The 17,553-nt window shown below is 36.1% G+C and overlaps 1 protein-coding gene across 6 annotated transcripts in view; it reads left to right on the forward strand.

Annotated features, from left to right (window-relative positions):
- The window catches only part of ZNF516 (zinc finger protein 516), a 206,775-nt gene that overhangs the window by 46,225 nt on the left and 142,997 nt on the right, over positions 1–17,553 (forward strand). For 4 of the 6 annotated variants that reach the window (XM_053714851.1, XM_053714850.1, XM_053714855.1 and 1 more), the window contains exons 2-3: positions 299–409; positions 16,498–16,613. The gene's annotated coding sequence lies outside the window, so the exon portion shown is untranslated. The remainder of the gene's footprint in view (positions 1–298; positions 410–16,497; positions 16,614–17,553) is intronic. The other 2 variants (XM_053714852.1, XM_053714853.1) reach the window with 2 other exon arrangements.

The following is a 17,553-nucleotide window of genomic DNA, read 5'->3' on the forward strand; positions in this document are numbered from 1 at the left end:
ATAAAAAAGGGAATTTACATATTTGCAACTCAGAGAGCTTATTCTTTTCAATCTCCCAGTATTTCCCAAAGTAAATGAACAACTGCAGTATGTTTAAAGATATGTTGGTCCTTTTATGTCTCCAAATCTATTCTGTTTATAACACTGAGATGTCCTGATGCCTTAAATATATTCAGTATGCATATACCTTAAATGGCAATGTAAGGTGATATCTATGGTTAAGTTTCCATCTCTGCATAATAAATCCACAGCTTATTTTGAATGGTTCTAATTTAACCCATACATACTTGTGTTGCAGTGCTTCAAGCCATTGAGGGGCTACAGGGGATGATTATAGAAGATATATATTCCTCCTACTATTGTGTTGTGAAAGCGCGTTGCTTCTGGTTCAGGACACACCAGCTTGATAGTAAGTGGGCAAGTTGTAAAAAAAAAAAAAAAATGAAATACACATATACTTAATAAAAAATAAAATACATGTTTATTGGATCTAAGTAATAATAATGTAGTAGTTTTTTCTTCTTCACATTTTTGGAAAGTTTGTAATTGGGGCTCATCTAAAATCAAATTCTGCTCTGTTACTGTGTATTTTTACTCTTGAATATGTACAATGGCTTTTTTATTGGCTTCCCATGTCCATTTATAGTAAAAGTAAAGTCTAAAAATATATATCATGCATATAAAATAACACTTTAAACATCTTAAAAATAAAATTTACACAAAAAAATTAAAATGACAAAAAGAAAATGCAAAGGAGTTAAACATATAATTTAAGGACTTTGCAGAGCAGCAATTGACTACTGGGAGCTAGCTGAGGGCATCTGGGTAAGCCAATGACAAAAGGCATGTCTAAGTAGCCACCAATCAGTTAGCTCCCAGTAGCTCATTATTTTGCAGGGGCTAAGCACTCAGTACTGTAGGGTCAATAATCAATAATATAATAATAATATAATAATATCAATAATAATAAATTAGAACATCCAATTGTTAGACAATTCTGGCCCTTTTAGGTGCATATTGTGCACTGGCTTCTAAGCAAAACATTTGCTGCTTTATTAATGGCCATTAACATACCCCACAAATATAAAAACATTTTTTCCCTTGGTATTGGAACATCTGTTTCAGAAAAAAAATAAAATTCTAATGTTCCATATGTTAGATGCAACAAAAAACGTTTGTTGTATTATAAAATATGTGGGCTAGGCTATGTTTTATTGAAAGATAGATAGATCAGTATAAACAGAAAGGTCAGTTTTAAACGTCAAGGTTTTTCTGGCTCTCAATGAAATAAGATAAAGTGCTAGGATTTTGTTTTATAGAGGAGGAGTTCAGGAAGTAAAATACAAACAAGAAAATCTTGAATTATTTCCTTTCTAAAAAACACACACTACAAACAGCAGAGTTATAGTCACCCATGTAGCCCTGCAGCAGCAGTGTAATAGTGTATACTGATATTTAAACTTGTATTTGTGTTTTAAATTAGTATATACTGATATTTAAACTTGTATTTGTGTTTTAAATTAGTGTATATTGATATTTAAACTTGTATTTGTGTTTTAAATTAGTGTATACTGATATTTAAACTTGTATTTGTGTTTTAAATTAGTGTATACTGATATTTAAACTTGTATTTGTGTTTTAAATTAGTGTATACTGATATTTAAACTTGTATTTGTGTTTTAAATTAGTGTATACTGATATTTAAACTTGTATTTGTGTTTTAAATTGCAATATAGCTCTACTGTTCATTTGGATATTTTAAATAAAGAACATTTTCCTGCAAAGATATTGTGTTAAAGTAATATAATATAAATCTTTGTGAAATGCAGAACATAAAGATTGCCAGCAGTGACAACCAGTACATTTTATTCATAAAATGTCACGTGCATCATTGTGAGCTTGGAAATAAACCATTAACCCCTTGGTAAAGATATCTGCATCAGTTTACTGTATAATACATTAGAGTGCTCTCTGACAGCCAAGAGCTAAGGTTATATCTTGGGAATTCGTTTATAGTATTACTACAGTTATAATAGTCTCATCTAAGAAAATAGTTGCAATATTTTTCATAATTGAGATGCAAATACTGCTTTAGTCTAATTTTCAAAGATGCATGTGAAAGAACCCTATGTAAATGTGTGATTATATATATATATATATATATATATATATATATATATATATATATAATCTCAAAACAGCAGAATAAATCCTATAACATTAAGTGGGCATATTCATGTATATCAAATGTGGTATACATGATACATAGCACTGCATGTGAAGTGGGTTGTTATATTGGAGAAACAAGCCAAAAACTGCACCTTCAGGTGAACTTACACAGACACTCAATCAAAAATCACTGTGAAACAAAATACTGTACCCTCTGTTGGTCACCATTTCACCCAGCCTGACCACTCCATCCAAAACCTCAAAATCAAGAGTCTCAGTTGCAACTTCAAAACACCATAAAAAGAAAAACATTTGAAATTAAAATGGTAATGCACGTCATCTTGTTAAATTCTGGACTAAATATGGACTCTGGGTTCTTAAAACAGCATTTTTTGTAATGCACTTTTATATAGGCAATTACATTGTATAGTCCACACTCTTTACACTTAGGTACACAGGTAAGCCTATGTCCACACTTTTGCCATTATTTTTATTCCCCCTTTTTTTTCTTTCTTCATTTCTTCCTTTTTGACTTTATTTCCCCCCTGTATACATAAAAAAAATTGACCCCTATCTGTTCTTTTAGCCTGTGTTTCAAGATATAATCTGTAAATTTCACTGAATTGGTCAGTATTGCTTCAGACTGGAGACAGGAAGGAATTCTTCGAAAGCTTGTCTACTTATAAATGTATAGTTAGTCTAAAAAATTGTAATTGGACAATGCAATGTTATTTGTTATTTTGGTGTGTATGTATATGTGTGTGTATATGTGTGTATATGTGTATATATATATATATATATATATATATATATATATAATCTCAAAATTCATTAAAATTATGGGGGGAGATAAAAAACTGAAATTAAAATCATCCATGTCTCAAAATTAAATCAATGTAAATATTTGCATAGGAAATTAGCACATCTAGGCAAGATTCCCTGCTTGCTTTTTCCCAGAAATACCTCATATACCATGCTACCAATGCACAAGAGAATTATGGGTAAGATATGCAAATTCTCAGTTTTTTGCTTCAAAATACTATTTTAACACAGCTATCCTTTCAACAGGATTATTGCAGCAAACTAGAAATCACTCACTAGACAGCCTGTTTCGTTCTTTTTGGAACTCATCAGTAGGAGATAGATTTCTGGTTGCTGCATTGGTAAAGCTATTTTCAAGGTTAAAGGGCCACTAAACCCAAAATCTTTCTTTCATGATTCAGACAGAACATACAAATTTAAAAAACATTACAATTTACTTCTATTATTTATTTTGCTTCATTTTTTAGATATCCTTAGTTGAAGAAAAAGCAATGCACATGGGTGAGCCAATCACATGAGGCTTCTATGTGCAGCAACCAATCAGCAGCTACTGAGCATATCTAGATATGCTTTTCAGCAAAGAATATCAAGAGAATAAAACAAATTAGATAATAGAAGTAAATTTGAAAGATGTTTAAAACTGCATGCTCTTTCTAAATCATGAAAGAAAAAATGTGGGTTTCATGTCCCTTTAAACCAAAATTCGTTAAAATTATGGGGGGAGATAAAAAAACTGAAATTAAAATCCTCCATGTCTTAAAATTAAATCAATGTAAATATTTGCATAGGAAATTAGCACATCTAGGCAAGATTCCCCGCTCGCTTTTTCCCAGAAATACCTCATATACAATGTTACCAATGCACAAGAGAATTCTGGGTAAGATATGCCCCCATAATTTTAATGAATTTTGGTTTAACCTTGAAAATAGCTTTACCAATGCAGCAACCAGAAATCTATCTCCTACTGATGAGTTCCAAAAAGAACGAAACAGGCTGTCTAATGAGTGATTTCTAATTTGCATATCTTACCCAGAATTCTCTTGTGCATTGGTTACAATGTATATGAGGTATTTTTGAGAAAAAGCGAGCAGGGAATCTTGCCTAGATGTGCTAATTTCCTATGCAAATATTTACATTGATATATATATATATATATATATATATATATATATATATATATATATATATATATATATATCTCAATGTGTGTGTGTGTGTATATATATATATATATATGTATAATTTATTTGTAGAGCGACAGCAGATTCTGCTATAACCATAGGTATGATATGCAAAGGTTATATATTTCTATGCAAACAATATTTAACACATTTAGTGCTTCACATGTATGGTAGCATTTATTACAGGTTGATTTCTCTTTAACTGTAACATTAAAAAGTTTGGGGCATATTACAGCACATAAAACCGAAGTAATTTATCATAACAACTTAAGAGCGTTATTGTTTTGTTGCATGATAGCATTGGGTTAGAAATCCAGACTGTATTTAGAGAAAATGTGTTTACAGGAATATATTGTCCTTAAGCACTCCAGTTTCAAATTTATAGTTTTTTTTTTTCTTTCTTGTAAGATCTCTATCTAGATGATTTGTGTTGTCTGCATGATAAAAGATAATGTAATACAATTAGAGTGTAAACATGTTATTTCAAATAAATTAGGCATTTTTGTAGGGCATAAATGTACTTTTCTAAAATCACAGATTAGAAGAGAGTCAAGAAACAACTACCTGCTCCATATTAAATTATTAAATACCCAGTGGATTAATCCTCAGTTACTGTCAATTCACTATGAAAACAGTGTTGTATAAGGAGAAAATGAATGACTTGCAAAGAACAGTAGTAAAATTACCAATATGTTAATATGGAAGACCTGTTTTATGAAGATACAATAAATGCTTAATAAACACAACCTAATTAGTACACTAGCTATTTCTACATGTGCATACATATAAAAATGTCTGTGTTAGTAAGAAACAAACTAATGAGATTTAACCTTGAGCATTATAAAAACATATATACATATTTTAATGCTAAACATATTTTGTAATGTATAGCATTTTTTTTTAATTTTCAGAGAATACAATGGTGAATGATTAAATCCCATATAATTTCCATTTAAACTTTTCAAGCATATTATGTTTTAGCAATGTGTAACTAAAACCCTTCTGATATATAAATAGATAATTTATTAATTTGGTGTCAATATAATTCTCTGCATGTATAGATAATTGTGCTATTCCCATCTAGTCACTGATCATAGAAATATATATATATATATATATTGTAGAGCAGGGGCGGCCCTGGAGTTTCCTCTGATGATGATGAGATAGGGATATAAATTGCAAAACAAAAAATTGTGTTAGACCATTTTATCATTGCACAATGGGTTGCATATAACTGTGTTTAATCCCCTGGGACGTAATGCAGCACTGGAACACGTGATGAATCCATGAGATGAGCGCATATATATATCACCAGCTATCTCCCAGAAGTGCATAGCTGCTGCTGAGGATATGCATGGGATTTTCAACAAAGGATAGCAAAAGTAAATATAATAATAGAAGTGAATGTAAAAATGACTTAAAATTACACGCTCTATACTAATAATAAGTTGAATTTTGACTTTCATGTTAAACTATTAAAGGACCACTCAAGTCAAATTAAACTTTCATAATTCAGGTAGAGCACACAATTTTAAACACATTTTTCAATTAGCACACATTATCTAAATGTGCACAATCTTTTTATATGCACACTTTCTGAGACACCAGCTCCTACTCAGCATGTGTAAGATTCACAGAATATACATATATGCATTTTGTGATTGACTGATGGCTGTCACATGATGCAATGGGAAGGAAAATAAAACTAACTTTCTCTTGTAAGGTGTATCCAGTCCACGGATCATCCATTACTTGTGGGATATTCTCATTCCCAACAGGAAGTTGCAAGAGGACACCCACAGCAGAGCTATAATATAGCTCCTCCCCTAACTGTCATAGCCAGTCATTCTCTTGCAACCCTCAACAAGCTAGGACGTTGTAGGAGAGAGTGGTTAAATATAGCTAGTTTATTTTCTTCAATCAAAAGTTTGTTATTTTTAAATAGTACCGGAGTTGTGCTATTTTATCTCAGGCAGTAAATAGAAGAAGAATCTGCCTGAGGTTTCTATGATCTTAGCAGGTTGTAACTAAGATCCATTGCTGTTCTCACATATGTCTGAGGGGATTACACAGATGAGGTAACTTCAGCGAGAGAATGGCGTGCAGTTTATTCTGCTATCAGGTATGTGCAGTTATAATTTTTTCTAGAGATGGAAAACACTAGAAAATGCTGCTGATACCGGATTAATGTAAGTTAAGCCTGAATACAGTGATTTAATAACGACTGGTATCATGCTTACTCCCAGGGGTAATACCCTTATTATATTGCAATATAAAACGTTTGCTGGCATGTTTAATCGTTTTTATATATGCTTTGGTGATAAAACTTTATTGGGGCCTAGTTTTTTCCACATGGCTGGCTTAAATTTTGACTAGAGACAATTTCCACTGTTGTTGTATAAAAGTTACAGTTGGTGCAGTTAAAATTACAAACTGTGACATCCAGCTTCCCTCAAAGGCCCTCTGAATGCTATAGGACATCTCTAAAGGGCCCAAAGGCTTTCCAAAGTCGTTTATTAGGGAAGGTAGGGCCACAGCTTGCTGTGGCAGTTGGTTGTGACTGTTAAAAAACGTCCATTTGCAAGTGGGTGCAATGCTCTGTTAGCCTATTTTACACACTGTAAAAATTTCGTTTGATTTACTGCATTTTTTTCACTGTTTTTCAAATTCTGACAAAATTTGTTTCTCTTAAAGGCACAGTACCGTTTTTTATATTTGCTTGTTAACTTGATTTAAAGTGTTTTTCAAGCTTGCTAGTCTCATTGCTATTCTGTATAAACATGTCTGACATAGAAGAAACTCCTTGTTTATTATGTTTAAAAGCCATGGTGGAACCCCCCTTAGAATGTGTACCAAATGTACTGATTTCATTTTATGAAATAAAGATCATTTTCTGTCTTTAAAAAAATTATCACCAGAGGAATCTGACGAGGGGGAAGTTATGCCGTCTAACTTTCTCCACGTGTCAGACCCTTTGACTTCCGCTTAAGGGACTCACGCTCAAATGACGCCAAGTACATCTAGGGCGCCCATAGCGTTTACTTTACAAGACATGGCGGCAGTCATGGATAATACACTGTCAGCGGTATTAGCCAGACTACCTGAACTTAGAGGTAAGCGAGATAGCTCTGGGGTGAGACAAAATGCAGAGCATACTGACGCTGAACCATGTCTGATACTGCCTCACAATATGCAGAAGCTGAGGAAAGAGAGCTTCAGTCAGTGGGTGATGTTAATGACTCAGGAAAGATACCTGATTCTAATATTTCTACATTTAAATTTAAGCTTGAACACCTCCGCGTGTTGCTTAGGGAGGTTTTAGCTGCTCTGAATGACTGTGATACAATTGCAGTGCCAGAGAAATTGTGTAGACTGGATAAATACTTTGCAGTGCCGGTGTGTACTGATGTTTTTCCAAATACCTAAAAGGTTTACAGAAATTATTAATAAGGAATGGGATAGACCAGGTGTGCCATTCTCTTCCCCTCCTATTTTTAGAAAAATGTTTCCAATAGACGCCACCACACGGGACTTATGGCAGACAGTCCCTAAGGTGGAGGGAGCAGTTTCTACTCTAGTAAAGCGTACTACTATCCCTGTCGAGGATAAAAATGTAGGTTATCTTAAGAAAATATTTATTCAACAAGGTTTTATCCTACAGCCCCTTGCATGCATTGCCCCTGTCACTGCTGCTGCGGCGTACTGGTTTGAGTCTCTGGAAGAGGCTTTACAGGTAGCGACTCCATTGGATGACATACTTGGCAAACTTAGAGCACTTAAGCTAGCCAATTCTTTTATTCTGATGCCATTGTTCATTTGACTAAACTAACGGCTAAGAATTCTGTTTTTGCTATACAGGCGCGCAGAGCGCTATGGCTTAGCTCTTGGTCAGCTGACGTGACTTCAAAATCTAAGCTACTTAACATTCCCTTCAAGGGGCAGACCATATTCGGGCCTGGTTGAAGGAGATTATTGCTGATATCACTGGAGGAAAAGGTCATGCCCTTCCTCAGGACAGGTCCAAATCTAGGGCCAAACAGTCTAATTTTCGTGCCCTTCAAAACTTCAAGGCAGGTGGGGCATCAACTTCCTCTAATAATAAACAAGAGGGAACTTTTGCTCAATCCAAGACTGTCTGGAGACCAAACCTGACCTGGAAAAAAGGTAAGCAGGTAAAAAAGCCTGCTGCTGCCTCTAAGACTGCATGAAGGAACGGTCCCCTATCCGGGAACGGATCTAGTAGGGGGCAGACTTTCACTCTTTGCCCAGGCGTGGGCAAGAGATGTTCAGGATCCCTGGGTGTTGGAAATTATATCCCAGGGATATCTTCTGGACTTCAAAGCTTCCCCCCAAAAGGGAGATTTCACCTTTCACAATTATCTGCACACCAGATAAAGAGAGAGGCTTTCTTACACTGTGTACGAGACCTCCTAGTTATGGGAGTGATCCATCCAGTTCCAAAGGAGGAACAGGGACAGGGTTTTTACTCAAATCTGTTTGTGGTTCCCAAAAAAGAGGGAACCTTCAGACCAATTTTGGATCTAAAGATCTTAAACAAATTCCTCAAAGTTCCGTCGTTCAAGATGGAAACTATTCGTACCATCCTACCACTGATCCAGGAGGGTCAATATATGACTACAGTGGATCTAAAGGATGCTTATTTTCACATTCCGATACACAAAGATCATCATCGGTTTCTCAGGTTTGCCTTTCAAGACAGGCATTACCAGTTGTAGCTCTTCCCTTGGGATTAGCTACAGCCCCAAGAATCTTTACAAAAGTTCTAGGGTCGCTTATGGCGGTCCTAATGCCGCGGGGCATAGCAGTAGCCCCTTATTTAGATGACCTCCTGATACAGGCGTCAAACTTCCAAATTGCCAAGTCTCATTGGGACGTAGTACTGGCATTTCTGTGGTCGCATGGGTGGAAAGTGAACGGGGAAAAGAGTTCTCTATCCCCACTCACAAGAGTTTCCTTTCTAGGGACTCTGATAGATTCTGTAGAAATGAAAATTCACCTGACGGAGTCCAGGTTATCAAAGCTTCTAAATTCCTGCCGGGTTCTTCATTCCATTCCGCGCCCTTCGGTGGTTCAGTGTATGGAAGTAATCGGCTTAATGGTAGCGGCAATGGACATAGTGCCGTTTGCACACTTACATCTCAGACCGCTGCAACTATGCATGCTCAGTCAGTGGAACGGGGATTACACAGATTTGTCCCCTCAACTGAATCTGGACCAAGAGACCAGGGATTCTCTTCTCTGGTGGCTATCTCGGGTCCATCTGTCCAAAGGTATGACCTTTCGCAGGCCAGGTTGGACAATTGTTACGACAGATGCCAGCCTTCTAGGTTGGGGTGCAGTCTGGAACTCCCTGAAGGCTCAGGGATCGTGGACTCAGGAGGAGTCTCTCCTTCCATTAAATATTCTGGAACTAAGAGCGATATTCAAGGCTCTTCAGGCTTGGCCTCAGTTAGCAACTCTGAGGTACATCAGATTTCAGTCGGACAACATCACGACTGTAGCTTACATCAACCATCAAGGGGGAACGAGAAGTTCCCTAGAGATGTTAGAAGTTTAAAAAATAATTCGCTGGGCAGAGATTCACTCTTGCCACCTATCAGCACTGGGAGGCGGATTTTCTAAGTCGTCAGACTTTTCATCCGGAAGAGTGGGAACTCCATCCGGAGGTATTTGCACAACTGATTCATCGTTGGGGCAAACCAGAACTGGATCTCATGGCGTCTCGCCAGAATGCCAAGCTTCCGTGTTACGGATCCAGGTCCAGGGATCTCAAGGCGACACTGATAGATGCTCTAGCAGCGCCCTGGTCTTTCAACCTGGCTTATGTGTTTCCACCGTTTCCTCTGCTCTCTCGACTGATTGCCAAGATCAAGCAGGAGAGAGCATCGGTGATTCTGATAGCACCTGCGTGGCCACGCAGGACCTGGTATGCAGATCTAGTGGACATGTCATCCTTTCCACCATGGTCTCTGCCTCTGAAACAGGACCTTCTACTTCAGGGTCCTTTCAACCATCCAAATCTAATTTCTCTGAGGCTGACTGCCTGGAGATTGAACGCTTGATTTTATCAAAGCGTGGCTTCTCCGAGTCAGTTATTGATACCTTAAGACAGGCACGAAAGCCTTTCACCAGGAAAATTTACCATAAGGTATGGCATAGATATCTTTATTGGTGTGAATCCAAGGGTTACTCATGGAGTAAGGTCAGGATTGCTAGGATATTATCTTTTCTCCAAGAAGGTTTGGAAAAAGGATTGTCAGCTAGTTAAGCGTCTGGCAGATGTTCCAGACGTTCAGGCATTTTGTCAGGCTTTAGTTAGAATCAAGCCTGTGTTTAAACCTGTTGCTCCACCATGGAGCTTAAACTTGGTTCTTAAGGTTCTTCAAGGAGTTCCGTTTGAACCTCTTCATTCCATAGATATCAAGCTTTTATCTTGGAAAGTTCTTTTTTTGGTAGCTATTTCCTCGGCTCGTAGAGTCTCTGAGCTATCTGCCTTAAAATGTGATTCTCCTTATCTGATTTTTCATACGTATAAGGTAGTCCTGCATACCAAACCTGGGTTCTTACCTAAGGTAGTATCTAACAAGAATATCAATCAAGAGATTGTTATTCCATCCTTGTGTTACACAATCTGTACGTGGTCCGTGCTTTAAAGTTTTACTTACAAGCTACTAAAGATTTTCGTCAAACATCTGCTTTGTTTGTTGTCTACTCTGGACAGAGGAGAGGTCAAAAGGCTTCGGCAACCTCTTTTTCTTTTTGACTAAGAAGCTTAATCCGCTTAGCCTATGAGACTGCTGGACAGCACCCTCCTGAAAGGATTACAGTTCATTCCACTAGAGCTGTGGCTTCCACTTTTAAAAATTAGGCTTCTTTTGATCAGATTTGCAAGGTGACAACTTGGTCTTCGCTTCATATTTTTTCAAACTTTTACAAATTTGATACTTTGCTTCTTCGGAGGCTATATTTGGGAGACAGATTTTACGGGCAGTGGTTCCTTCCATTTAAGTTCCTGCCTTGTCCCTCCCTTCATCTGTGTACTTTAGCTTTGGTATTGGTATTCCACAACTAATGGATGATCCGTGGACTGGATACACCTTACAAGAGAAAACACAATTTATGCTTACCTGATAAATTTATTTCTCTTGTGGTGTATCCAGTCCACGGCCCGCCCTGTCATTTTAAGGCAGGTAATTTTTAAATTTAAACTACAGTAACCACTGCACCCTATGGTTCCTCCTTTCTCGGCTTGTTTTCGGTCGAATGACTGGCTATGACAGTTAGGGGAGGAGCTATATTATAGCTCTGCTGTGGGTGTCCTCTTGCAACTTCCTGTTGGGAATGAGAATATCCCACAAGTAATGGATGATCCGTGGACTGGATACACCACAAGAGAAATAAATTTATCAGGTAAGCATAAATTGTGTTTTTTCAGAAAAAATCCCTAATATTCTTTGCCAGATAAGGCTCATCTTAAAAAGGGGGCACTCCCTGCGAGTGGTTAGATGTCTCCTTGTGACGATTAAGCCTTTCCACTCAGCCATCAAAAATGGGGAGGATGTGGGAATGAAGGGGTTAATAGCACTAAGCCACTGGTTCCCTTATTTTTATCTATACAAAGGACATAAAGGGACACCAAATTAACCCCCAAGTCGTGCCTACACCAACACAGCTTAACAAACTCCCTGCCACCACCAAGAACTTTGACAAAAGGGGTGTCTTGCAAACCCAAAAAATCGCACAAAATTAACAATTAGGGAACGTGGACAGTCTAGTCCAAAATAAACTTTCATGATTCAGATAGATAATGTAATTTTAAACAATTTTTCAATTTACTTTTAGCACTAATTTTGCTTTGTACTCTTGGTATTCTTAGTTGAAAGCTAAACCTAGGAGGTTCATATGCTAATTTCTAAACCCTTGAAGGCCGCCTCTTCTCTCAGGGCATTTTCACAGTTTTTCACTACTAGAGGGTGTTAGTTCATGTGTGATGTATAGATAACACTGTGCTCATGCACGTGGAGTTCAGGTGAGCCAGCTCTGATTGGTTAAAATGGATGTCTGTCAAAAGAACTGAAATAATGGGGCAGTTTGCAGAGGCTTAGATACAAGGCAATCCCAGAGGTAAAAAGTGTATTTATATAACTGTTGGTTGTGCAAAACTAGGGAATGGGTAATAAAGGGATTATCTGTCTTTTTAAACAATACAAATTCTGGTGTAGACAGTCCCTTTAACCTTGTCTCTTCAGAGTGTGAATTCAGATATTAGAGCCCAAAGACGGAATTAGATTTTATATATGTTTAATAACAAAAATACCAATACAGGTTATATAGTGCCAAATTATAAAAACATTCAAAATAACATATATGCAAAGTTACAATTCTTTAAAATAAAATAGGACATACAAAAATAAACAATATCTAAGCTTATTACCAAGTTACTTTAGATATGTGGAGAACCTCCTTACATGATGTTACTCCTTCTGGTCCCAGACGAGTTCTGCCTGCTTTCTTTGTAATAAGTTATGACATAGGGCTAGATTTATAAAAGCCCTTCTCCTAAAATTACGTCCAAAATAGCTCATACAAACTGATAATCATATTCATCAAAGCACTCTGCACCTATAATTATGCAAATCTGAAAGAAACTTCTTCACACTCAGCGTGCATTTGCCTAGGCGCACAGACGCGCTCCCGAGTGTTACAATTTACATTAATAATAGGCGTAATTTAACAGCCCGACCTACAAATACGCCCAGTTTCTTATTTATCATTGCTTTGCACTGATAGGGAACTGCAATTTCTGCTTCAATTGCGTGTTGTATATTTCACATGCAGACTGAGGCGAACACCATTATAATACATGCTTTTACATCTTGTGATGCAGTACTTTTTTCTTTTAACTAATTTTTCAAAGGCTCAGTGCCAAGAAGAGACTGTTATTGCCAGAAATTTGCGCTTCCACTATATATATATAGATCGATATTTTAATATATTTATTTTTTGCGATCTTAAATTATCAACATATATAAAAAAACAGCACAGAAACATTATATAATATGCTAAAAATTAACGTAAAACACTTTTTTAATAATCAAAGCATGGCGGCGTAAATATTTATAGGGATGTACTTTGATAAATAGGGAGTAAATGCCGTTTCCGACAGGCGAAATTTATCTCTGATGAAACGCCACTAGGGGGCGTGAAAAGCGTCAGACGTTTATTCCAAGTTATAACTGTATGCCTTAAGTGAAGAATAAAGTTTTCTGAATTTTTATTGCTATGTGCTGCGAGACCTTTTTTCTACATTGAAATTTATCATTATTACGCACCAGCTCGCCTGTACAAAGTTACCTCTATTTTTATGATAAATTCAGGCGCACATGTGCGCTTCTCCGGAGGCGAGCTGGGGCGCAGTTACAGACGAAGCACATACAGAGTTCGCCTAGCCTTTGATAAATCTAGCCCTTAGTTTCTTCTTTGTCTTGTCAAGGCCCCCCCCCACCCTTGTTGCTATAATTTACGATCCTTCAACCACTCATAGCCAACCTTAACACAGTATCACTAAGTACCATCCACCGGAAGAGGAGGGGGGGGTCTTAGATCACAGCATTCCTGGACAAACACAGATCTTACACAAAGAACATTTCAGATTAACCTGGCAATGCTGAGACATACCACCATTGTTGAATAGCCGATCCAGGTGTCAACTACTCCGCATGAGTGTATCATGACACTCCTATTGATAGTAATGGAGCTTGCTGGAAAGTTAAACTTCTCTTTGTAAGGTGAAGTGAGCAGGGGGCACACTTTTTAAAAAGTGAATCCTGTAGCCAATATGTCACATTACCCTGCTTTCTGCGTATAGCATCTAACAATTGCCTCTCTTTTTCATATGTGTATGTTTTTCTATTAGGGTATTAAATGGACAGTATACAGCAAATGAAATATAACTGCATGTAATAGAGACTACTATAAAGAAGAATATGCACAGATACTGATCTAAAAATCCAGTGTAAAACATTTTAAAAACTTACTTAGAAGCTGCCAGTTAAGCACTGTTGATGAGGTTAAGCTGGGACACCCAGTGAAAGGGGCTGAGAAAGATATAAGAGCAGACCCCCTTTCCCTGCATATGAAAAGACAGATGAGACAACAGGGCAGCAGTAGCCTGTAAACAAGTGTATACATCTGACACTTTGGGGCTTGGTCAGATTGAAAATCAGCCCATCTGATAGTGTTACAAAAACACTCCCAGATGGGTTATATAAATGGATCAAATGCAAAATATTTATGCAAAGAAAAATCTAGTGTAAAATGTCCCTTTAAGTATTCTAAGTATTTTGATAAAAGACTGCCACCTTTTCATTTGCGAGACAAAACAGTGAGAACTGAAGGGTGGAAATGTTTAAGAATTAAGCTGGGATTTGAGAGAAAATTTCATATTTACGCCCAGGGAATGCCCATGTTCAGCCCACTTTAAGAAAAAAAAACAACCCAACAATTACGCTTTGTATTTTGTACTTAGAAATAGGAATTGCTATGCATTTTTTGCACATCCAGTGTACTTAAATTATGATTTACACTGTGCATATTTAATACAATTTAATTATGTGTAATTTACATACACATTTTACCTTTTTCATTAAATATGATTTTAGGTGAACAATTTTATTATGATTTTTGATTCACCTTAACAATACAATTTTTTTTTATGCGAATGGTTCAATTATTGATTTTGTATGATTTTTAAATTACAAATTTAATTGTGCACTTTTGTAATGTATGCATCTCCTTCCCATACGAAAATGCAGTGTACACACCCTTAGCCAGACACCCTGTTTTCAGGGTAAAAAGTGGCCTTAAATAATTCCACCAGGGAAATAGGACTGGCGAGCATTCTTAAATAATGTCGCCAGCCGAGAGACCTTCAGATAATTGGTAAGTGCTTTTGCTTTGTCTATATATTATGCATTTATTAATTGTTATTTTACAATGAGAATTCCAGAATAAATAAACACATTTTTTCAAACTGTACATTTTTTTTTCTCCTCCTTGTAGTTTTTAGACTAAAGACCATTTTTTAAACATCTGTGACACACAAGTATCCTAGTTGCATTCTGCAGTTCACTCTGAAGTAATTGGAATAAGTCTATGTTAAACACAGATGCTACAACGTTATTGATCTGAAAAATTCTTTCTCATATTTGTTGGGTGTGAAAATTGCTCTTACCACTTTGGGCAAGTTGATATATGTCACAGCATGGTTTCAAACATTCATCAGAAGCAGTTTGATCATTTGGCAATCAAGGTGGGGGAACAGGTACCACAGATTCAGTGATATAAATAGAATATTCTAGTAGTTGACTAGACCTTATTGTTGCGAGAGCTAACATCCATTCCTTATATGAATAGGTGTTGTGCAACTATTTTCTCAACCTGGGTGGTCTTGCAGTAGGGAGCTGTGGATGGTTGTTGTAATATTCTCATATAGGACCTCATGACTATTGACAAACTCTGTGTAATTCTGACACACACACACATTTGAGGTGTTATAACTAAATATAACTATTATCTCTGCCTAGCTGATTTGTTTGGCAATTACATATCGTTTCCTGAATTTCACAAGATATTGTCATGTAAATTAGAATTTGTTTTTGCATTATAATAAAATATTGATTATTTATTTGCGTATTGAATTTAAAGGAACAGTCTACAGTATAATTTTTATTGTTTTAAAAAATAGATAATCCCTTTATTACCTATTCCACAGCTTTGCATAACCAACACAGTTATATTAATACACTTTTTACCTTTGTGATTATCTTGTATTTAAGCATCTTCGGACAGCCCCCTGATCACATGACTTTTTATTTATTATCTATTGATTTGCATTTAGTACTGTGTTGTGCTAAATCTTAAATAACTCCTCAGGCATGAACACAATGTTATCTAAGTTCCCACGGGAATAGGGCCCTCAATTCCCCCTGTATGTGTCAAATTTCGTCTTGTCTCTTACAAGTTTTATATCATTGTTTTATTCAATATTAATAATAATAATCTATATTGCCCACATGAACTAGCAGTCTCCTGTTGTGAAAAGCAAATTAAAAAAGCATGTGATTAGAGGCTGTCTTTTTAGTGGCTTAGAAACAGGCAGAAATTTAGAAGTTTAAATGTTATAAAGTATACAATAACAATTTTAGTGTAGACTGTCCCTTTAAAACTTTAAACAACAATAAAACTGTTAACATATTTATATTTTAACATATTAGCAAACCAATTTTAAATAATGTAATTCCAGCAATCAGTCTACGGAAACCTTTCAAATCCACTCTTGGGAACTGTTTCAGCTTCTTGCGAATGTGCCTGGAGTCGCAATGGATAAACTGACCATTACAACTGACCCTCAAACTTAAGGTCAGTTTGTGTCTTTCTTATGATTGTAGTCAATCTTGAAAGTGTTGTAAAAGTTAATAACACACACACACTTTCATACAACACACACATACCACACACTATCATACACCACACACATACACTCATACAACACACACCACATACTCATAAAACACACACATACTCGTATAACACACACACACCACACACTCTCTTACAATACACAAACAAGTTGCGACCCAGTAATGGGTCTGGACCTATGGTTTGAAGAACCCTGTTTCTTCAATGTTCAGCATGTTATTGTTGTACAAGTTGTAGCTACATACCAAGTAATTTTAAATAGCACAAAATACCAATATCGTAACAGCAGTCAATGTCCCCCCCCCAGTAATCTTATGGACAGGTGTTATTTAATTATTTAATGCCACATTTGCTCATTGATATTGATCTGTCGCACTGTGACAAAATGTATTTTCAAACAAGCTGCATTTATTGCTGCCTATCTTACATCAAACCTTTTTTTTTATTTTGGATATTTGGTAGTATAATCATGTTCTCCCAAGTTCCACCTGCAGCAAATTTATATCAGGTGTTTAACTGGGTTTGTTCCATGTAGATCAAATTTTGTCTGGAAAAGTCCCCAAAACCTGGTTTATTAAAAATAACATTTGTTGTTGCCTTTTTTTAGTTATGATTTTTTTTTTAAATCCTGCAGCTATATTAAAAGGGGTATTTTAGTCATTTTTTCCCCCCTCTTTGGTTTATCTAAAAGATGTTTTTTTCTTAATTTTTTTTTTAAGCTTGTGTTTCTGTGCATAATAAACCAAACTTTTGTCACACTTTTAGAAATATGTCCCTCTCAGTGAGGATTAGTTTAAAAATAATGCAGTATTAGTTTCAACTTCATTTTAAATAGCTTTTACTTTAATTTTAGATTCAGATAGAGCATGCAATTTTAAAC

Source organism: Bombina bombina, chromosome 5 (genome assembly GCF_027579735.1).
Source record: "Bombina bombina isolate aBomBom1 chromosome 5, aBomBom1.pri, whole genome shotgun sequence".
Taxonomy (NCBI): Eukaryota; Metazoa; Chordata; class Amphibia; order Anura; family Bombinatoridae; genus Bombina; species Bombina bombina.